The sequence below is a fragment of the Sorex araneus genome, chromosome 1 (genome assembly GCF_027595985.1).
Source record: "Sorex araneus isolate mSorAra2 chromosome 1, mSorAra2.pri, whole genome shotgun sequence".
NCBI classification, from domain to species: Eukaryota; Metazoa; Chordata; class Mammalia; order Eulipotyphla; family Soricidae; genus Sorex; species Sorex araneus.
In genome coordinates, this window is record NC_073302.1 from 214,164,153 (window position 1) to 214,173,548 (window position 9,396).

A 9,396-nucleotide genomic window follows, 5' to 3' on the forward strand; every position below is an offset into this window, starting at 1 on the left:
TTGAAGAAGTTCAATTGTGATGGAGAAGTGCAAAACAGAATATGCCAAGGGAACACGGAAGTATAACTTCAATAAGGTGACACAACTGTTTGTTTGATGGCAAAAATCAGCAGTAAACATGAGTAGGCTGGTGAACAGAACTCATTTCTTTTTCAACAAAATTTTGATTTACTCTTTTTTTAAAAAAAATTGATTGAATCACCGTCAGAACAGTTAGAAAGCTTTCAAGTTCAAGTCTCGGTCATACCATGATCAAACACCCATCCCCTCACCAGTGCACACCCCCATCTCACCCCTCCCACTGCCTGTGTGGCAGATGATTTCCAATTTACTCTCTCTCTACTTTGATTACATTCAACAAAAGACACACCTTTTTTTTATTTTTTGAATTTTTTTATTGAGATGTGGAAAGTTACAAAGTTTTCAGGTATAAGTCTCAGTTATACAATGCTTGAACACCCATCCCTTCACCAGTGCACATATTCCACCACCAAGAATCACAGTATAGCTCCACCCTGCCCCCCCACACCCCTAGCCCCACCCACACCCCTAGCCCCCCACCCCGCCTGTGTAACTGATAAATTTCACTTTACTTTCACTTTACTTTGATTACATTCAATATTTCAACAAACTCACTATTATTGTTTGGAGTTTCTCCCCCTAAAGTCAGACCTGCTGAAAAGGAAGCATTTGATAATTTGTTTTTCATTGCTGAGAATGAAGAGATATGAGGTCGAGTGACCACACTAGCGGCCTCACGGTTTTGGTTACTGTATTTTAGTATCTTAGTAACTAAGTCCAGAGAAATATCTGCCAGAAATTGCATCACTGCAGACTTGTACTTTTCAGTTATATTATATTCCACATATGAGTGCAATCTTTCTATGTCTGTCTCTTTCTTTCTGACTCATTTCACTCAATATGATACTTTCCATGTTGATCCATTTATATGCAAATTTCATGACTTCATGTATTCTGACAGCTACATAGTATTCCATTGTGTATATGTACCAGAGTTTCTTTAACCAATCATCTGTTTTGGGGCACTCTGTTTTTTTCCAGATTCTGGCTATTGTAAACAGTGCTGCAATGAACATAGAAATGCAGATGTCATCTCTACTATACCTTTTTGCCTCCAGGAGTGGTATTGCTGGATCAAATGGAAGCTCAATTTCTAATTTTTTGAGAATCGTCCATATTGTTTTCCAAAAGGGCTGAACCAGTCGGCATTCCCACCAGCAGTGAAGAAGAGTCCCTTTCTCCCCACATCCATGCCAACACTGGTTGTTTTTGTTTTGGGGGATGTGGGCCAGTCTCTGGTGTGAGATGATATCTCACTGTTGTTTTGATCTACATCTCCCTGATGATTAGTGATGTTGAACATTTTCTCATGAAGGCACACCATTATTATTTGGAATTTTCCCCAACAATCAGACCTGCTGAAAAGGCATCATTAGATAATTTGCTTTCTATTGCTGATTATGAAAAGCATATGATGTCATGCAATTTTGGATTTGTGATATTTTAGTAGTTAAGTCTGGAGGGATCGATGCCAAAAGCTGCTGGGTTACGAGATTGGTTTGTGTGCCTTTGGGTTCATGACTGTTCAGAAGCCAGAGGAGCCGTTTGTGGGCGGCAACTCAGGGCCTTGTGGGGGAAGGGAGAGGGGCTGGTTCCACGTCCCCATCCCGTGAAGCCCCACGTATCTCATCACTGGAGTCTCATACCGGGTTGTCCAATAGGCTCTGAAAGATGGTGGCCACCATGCCTCCAGGGGGCAAAAGGTGGAATGGACAACTTTCCCCACCCAGGGTGGCACAGTGAAAATTCTGATTTCCTCTGATTCCTAAAGATTGAGACTCAATAAGTACCTAGTAAGCTCCTTTCACCAGAAAACTTGAAAATATTGTAGTAAAATGAAGATTGCCAGTACCAGCCTCCGCTGATGTTCACAAAGCCAGCAATTGATGCAAAGAAGCTTTCATTAAATCTTAGGTATTGAATTAGTGATAGTTCTAGAGATTAAATATATAAGTAGATTCTACTTCCATCCTTCATTTATATGGTGGTTTTGATGAAGGTTTTGCTGAAAAAAATTGTATTTGTATAAATTGTCTGCAACACATAGTTTTAACGCAGCAGTCATTAAGTATATGTTGAATATGAATTATTTTCACTGACATAGGGTATGATAAATTTCATCAGAGCCTTGATAAAAGAATACTTATTGTAACTCTTTTCCTTAGAGATTTTGCTGCTGTGTTTCTAAATTCTTTATAGTATTGACACATCACCATAAATTTAGCAATCACTGTGTATTTTTCCCAAATGAACATTATGTCACCCCTCTTTTAATTTAACTTACATTTTAGACTCTATCTACTTATTCTCATTCAGTGTTTATATTATTTTATTATTTACATTGTTCCCTATATTTTTATTAAGTTATTGTGATTTACAGAGATAGTCATAATTAATCGTTAGGCAGCCAATATTGTAGCATCAATCAACCCCAAATCCTCACTCCCACCCTGAGCACAGTTTGCTATCTTGACAGGCGCCTTTCGAAGTTTGGTTGTTAAAATTTGTATCTCTCAGTTTCAGTGTTGTTGACTGAGCTCTAGACTCTATCATTCCTCAACTCTGCCTTTGTAACGGAATCCCCTGGCCTAGATTCTGCTGCTTCTCACTTCTCCCCTCCACTGTTTCTTTCCTTCTCTTCACTACACTCTGGTGCCAATGCTGATTAGGACATCTCTCCTCTAAAACATTGCATTCCATCATCTAGTTATTCTAAATACTGCATATGAGCAATGTCATCCTGTGTTAATCCTTCTTTTGGCTTGCTTTGTTTCATATGCATTATGTATTTCAGCCCCATCTATGTTGCTGGGAATTGCATGATTTTATCATTCCTAGTAGCAGTGTAGTATTCCATTCACTTTGAACCACTGTGATTTACGGTGATGTGAATGAGATGGATTCACTTGTTCTAAGTCACAACACCACGCACTCCATTTTCCTGCACCATTGTTTCCAGGTCTCCTCCTAACCGCCCCACAGTGTACTTAGCTTCCACTTAGCTAAACCTAGCTCTGTAAAGCAGTTCTTGGATTCTGCAGTCTCTGACTATTTATTTCCATACCATGTTTCCTTATATCTCACACATGATCATTCTTTACCGCTCTCTTTTGATTCAATATCTTCTACCAATTGACTTAGTAGAAATCTCCAGATAGTATCTACACTGAAATGAATTAGAAACTCCGGGAGTACTAGCTTCTATATTATTTTAAGTTCCCTTAGTGATTCTTAAGTAATTCAGATTTAAAAACCATAACTAATACACATAATTATGCATATTTTTAATATGTGATTGACAGCGGCAATTACTTATACATTTGTATGAGGTCCAATAATAAGTTTTCATTTTGATTAATACATCTTTCTTTACAATAAGAACAATGAAAGTAACAATTAAAAATTAAAAATTAATATTTTAGTAAAAGGTAAACAGGTTTAGAAGTCGGTTATGCAGCACACAATGACAATGGCTACAAAACTGTTTTATTCTTAAATTTTAAAAGGGGGTTAATCTTGTGTTGTATTTTTACAACAGAATTAGTAAGAAGTATGGGAGGAAATTTTGTAAAATAATGGCTCTGTGGTAGCCTTGATAATTGTTGATGTGTTATGGGTTTATACTAACCCCAAACCTCATCTACTTTTATACATTAAATATGAATGTCTTCAGTATATATTATATGCCAAATACATCTCAATATAACATTTTTAAATTTTGATTTGTTTTGGTTTTAGGAGGGTCATGTCTGGCTGTGCTCTGGGCTTACGTCAGACTCTGTGCTAGGCAGACCACATGTGATGCTGAGGCTGGAAACTCATAGACCATCTAAACACACTGTATTATTGCTGTAGCCATTGCATTTAATATTTTCTTTTGTCTAAAGTTATACAAATTCATTTTTAATGAACATAGAGCTAAAAATCGATTTCCTGGTTTATATTCTTGGGCTTTTTCTTCACTGGTGTAGCTAAAGTATACGTTAAGGTACACACGAGAATACTGGAGAGTCCTTACCTTGCTAAGTATTGCTCTGTTTCTTCTACTCCATGACCTTTTTTCCCTTGATTAAAAAGGACCCTCCATCATTTGCAATTTATTCTCACATTTCTGAAGACTCCATTTTATAATTTATTTCCGACATGTGTATACAACTACATGAACATTCTTTATGTCTTCTGAAATCCTGATTATGGGAGTCTTTGTCACCAGAGAATAATATTGCTTATCAAATCTTTACTTTTGCCATTGAAAGTTTACTCCTATTCATTAGATTAAAAAAGTGGATATATGGCTAAACTCAACTTTTTATTTTTTTGCAGATATCTGAATGGATCCTTAGGATAAAAAAAAAAACTGGACCTTGATGAAAGTTAACATAAATTTTAATAAACGTTCATAAGCCAAAAAAGAAAAGAAAGTGCACTTTTAGTGGGAGATAGGCCTGCTCTGAGTTTTGCCATGACATTTTTTGACTCAGAATGGCCTCTCATTTAAACATTTCAAAGGATTTTTCGAACAAAATGGTTGAAAGGGAATTTTGCTTAAATACCTACTTCATGTGTTTATTGTCCAAATTAACGTTTGTTAATAATGTTCTTCATGTGAAAACCTAATTGCTTTAGCTCCAATTATTTACTAATTCTATTTCATACATTTATTTTGCTTATTTTGTTTGTGTTTGTGTTTTTGTACATATCTGCCAGTATTTAGGATTTACTCCTGGTTCTATATTCAGGAATTATATCAGGTTATATTAGAAGGACTATAGGCAGTTCTAGGATCAAACCAGGATAAGGTGTGTGCAAAGCAAGTGCACTAAACCCTTTATTGTCTTTTAGGCCCTCAGTAAAACTCAAAACTGATATGAACTGTTCACAAGTTCTGGAATATTATGATCCAACAAAATGTTTACAATAAAGCATACTTTGGACTGAGTAGTTAAAGAAACTAAAGATTAAAGATTTAGACAACAATTGGATTATGAGTCATGTTTCCCCAGGAATGACAGACAAAATACATTAACTTATCCCTCTTTTCACTTCTTTACAATCCTTAATGCAGTTTTTGGAGAGTGGCCACATATGATCCCAATGATTTTCCAATTTGTTTCCTGTGTTTGATATATTTAAGAAAATCCTAAACACAGTTTTAAAATCTCTTTGCAAGGCACATAACAAAGTATTTTCTGTTTTGCTTGGATTTTGTACATTGGCCTTTGCTGTATTTTTCGTTTTGTGAATTTGTTTTTTCATTCAGGATATATCATTGTGAAATATAAGATCATTTGAAAATAGAGAATATGTTAATATATGTGTCAAGTCTTATCAGTAATTAACCAATTGTTCAAGTACCTTATAATTCTGATTTAAGGTATCTGATTGCTATACAATAGTCTTTTTTTTTTCTTTTTTCTTTTTGGGTCACACCCGCCAATGCTCAGGGGTCATTCCTGGCTCTGCACTCAGGAATAACCCCTGGCGGTGCTCAGGTGGCCATATGGGATGCTGGGAATCGAACTCGGGTCGGCCATGTGCAAGGCAAACGCCCTACCCGCTGTGCTATCGCTCCAGCCCCCAATAGTCTTTTTTGTTTGTTTGTTTGCAATATGTATTTTGTTCATATTGGTTTTTTAAATTTTTTTAATTTTATTGAATCACCATGAGATCGTTACAAATTTTCATGTTTGTGTTAATTTCTGACAATGATCAACCATTTATCCAGTGCACATTTCCCACCACCAATATCACGGATATACCCCCACTTTCCTACCCTCCCCCTGCTTCCATGGCAGAAAATATTCCCCATACTCTCTCTCTACTTTTGGGCATTATGGCTTGCAACACAGACACTAAGAGGTCATCATGTTTGGTCCATTACCTACTTTTGGCATGCATCTCCCATCCCAACTGGTTCCTCCAGCCATCATTTTCTTAGTGATGCCTTCTCTACTCCATCTGCCTTCTCCCCTCCACTCATGAAGCAGGCTTCCAGCTATGGGGCAATCTCCCTGGCACTTTATACAATAGTCTTATATATAGGAAAAAACCATATTCTGTTTTATTAGTGTTTATATTAATTTCTATTTATTATCCTCTTTAACTAATATTGTTTGTATTTTCCTATATTTTTTTAGTACTCATTACTAGTCCCTATTCTGCAACTATATGCTTGTTAATAAAAATGATATGTAGTGAAGGAGATGGACACAGGGGTATAGAAGAGCACACTGGGTGCTTGCCTTGCACACGGTTGACCTTATTTCGATTCCCACCAGCAGTGGTCCCTGAACACAGTGCCAGAAGTAAACTCTGAGCAACCCTGGACATTGCCCCTAAAATACAAAAGAGAAGAAAAATAGTCTTGGCTATTCTCTAATAATGACTTTGTTAATTTCTAAATTACAATGTTATCTAAATCTAATTTTATCATATTTTAAAATAATATCAGAAAATTGTTTTATATCTAGACAAAGAGCATAACTATCACCAATACCAAAGTGATTTTTGTCGCATTTCACAAATCTGGACAAATGTGACTTTTAGTTATATTTCATATGAATCAGATTTTTGTTTAAACTGTTTTAATGTCTACAATATTGTTATTGTTCTACATGTTCTTTTTTTTCTTTTGCATTTTGGGTCACATATAGCAATGCACAGGGGTTACTACTGGCTCTACATTCAGAAATTAACCCTGGTGGTGCTCATGGAACCATATGGGATGCTGGGAATTGAACCGGGTCAGCCGCGTTCAAGGCAAATGCCGTACCCACTGTGCTATCGCTCCAGCCCGTGTTCTTATTTTTAAAATTATTTTGAGGGGCTGGAGCAATAGCACAGCGGGTAGGGCATTTGCCTTGAACGCGGCTGACCCCCCGGGTTCGATTCCCAGCATCCCATATGGTCCCCTGAGCACCGCCAGGGGTAATTCCTGAGTGCAGAGCCAGGAGCAACCCCTGTGCATCGCCGGGTGTGACCCAAAAAGCAAAAAAAAAAAAAAAAATATTTTGAAAGATATGTTGCAGGTAATGGTTCATTTATTTAGCTTTTATCAATATATTACACATTTTAATAAATTTTCTAATTAAAAAAGTATTATTTTCTTAATTTAAGTATGGGCTTGCATATTATTTTGCATAATGGTATATTAATTAATTTTCCTTTTAAGGAAATAGTCATAAATGTCTTGTTAACTGTTATATCTCAAATTCATAAAACAATGCATAGAATTAAAAAGAATAATTAATCCCCTTGAGATATGCAGTTACAAAATTATTTCAGTCATAAAATGTTCCAGCACCCACTTAGTTACTAAAATACAGAAATCCAAAACCGTGCAGCTGCTAGTGTGGCCTCTTGACCTCATATCTCTTCATTCTCAGCAATAGAAAACAAATTATCAAATGCTTTCTTTTCAGCAGGTCGACTTTAGGGGGGAGAAACTCCAAATCAATAATAGTGAGTTTTTTATTGAAATATTGAATGTAATCAAAGTAAAGTGAAAGTAAAGTGAAATGTATCAGTTACACATGCGGGGTGGGGGGCTGGGGAGGTGGGGTGGAGGGAGGGAGGTATATTGTGATTCTTGGGGTGGAATATGTGCACTGGTGAAGGGATGGGTATCCGAGCATTGTATAACTAAGACTTAAACCTGAAAGCTTTGTAACTTTCCACGTGGTGATTCAATAAAAGAATAAATTAATTTAAAAAAGTAAAAAAAAATAGAAAAATAAAACCAAAAAAAAAAAATGTTCCAGCACCCATCCTGAGAGCCGTATACATTTCCCATCACCATTGACCCCAGATTTCCTCCTGCACCCACCCCACCACCAACCTGGCTCAAAATATTTTTTAAACCACATGTATTTTTATTTAAATAAAATTTAAATATGAGGTAGCTATTTCTTTTCATTAAAAGGAAGAGTATTCAAATTTACTGTTCATTCTTATTTAAACCTTCATTTTTTAAATATGCATTTAAGCAGTAGGGAGATGCCCATAGATGCTAAAAAGAATGGGTAAGGAGTTAACTTGCATGCTGGAGGCCTGAGTTTAATATTTCCCACCCATGGCGACACAGTTATATCCTTGTGAACTGCTAAATACTCATGGTGATGCCAACCATTTCAAGAGAGTGCAAACAAAATAAAATCCTTTGTCCTTTCCTTTTATTTTTGTAATCACTTTTTCTTTGTTTTCTTTGAATTTTGAAGATATATATTGTAAATGTGTTCTTACTTGCCAGTATAATCTTAAAACACCAAAAATGATTGGGTATTTATCAACTGATAAATGATCTTTCTAAAGAACAGGGCCCGAGAATGTCTGGCCTGCTGGGAACATCAGGCCCTCAGAGCAACATGGCCTAGCTCTTGTGCATGTATAAGACAGACAGATGTGCCTGTCATTTCCTGCCTGCAGTCTATCTATATTGTAGGACTCACAAATGATGGTGTAAGTACCCAAATAATGATCCTTAGTAGAAAAAAGTATACCCACCCGTGCTATAGCGTAAGTATTAAAAGCAAATTATGTTTGAATTTTTGTTACCCAAATTCACAATACTGTTAGTTAGAATTTCATGTACATGTACACGATGTTCAATATAATACCCTCACCAGCCTTTACTATCCACTCTCAATCCTCACCATAAGATTATTTTTTTAGACCAGATTTCAGGCTCATTCTCCTTTGCCATTTCTTATTCCTTTACTGTCCGACACATGAGTGGCATCATTCTGTATTTGCTCCTCTTCTTACTTTACTCAGCTGTGGTTATCTGCAGATCTATCCAAGTAGCAAAAAATTGTATGATTTTGTGCTTTATTTCATTGTGTTTCATTGCGTATATGTACCACAGTCCTTCACCCCCACACCTTTTCTTGGACACCTTGGTTGGTTTAAGCTTTTGGTTATTGCTACTAGTGCTGTAATGGACAAAGAATCACAAATATTTTTGTAGAATAAAATTTGGGGGGCCCTGAGGTAGATGTCAAGAAGAAGTGGGCTTGCTGAATCATATGCATGATAATATTTTTAGTTTCTTTTGAGGAGTGTATGTATTGTTAAAAAAGAATTGAATCAGTCAGCATTCATATCAGCAGTAGATGAGAATTTATCTTTTTCCCACATCCACAAAGACATTAGACTGTTTTTTCTTTTTGTGTCACACCCAGCGATGCTCAGGGGTTACTCCTGGCTCTGCACTCAGGAATTACTCCTGGCGGTGCTCAGGGATCACCCTGCCTGCTGTACTATCCCTCCAGCCCGATATATTTTTTTGTGATGCATGGTCAGTTTCACTGCTATAGG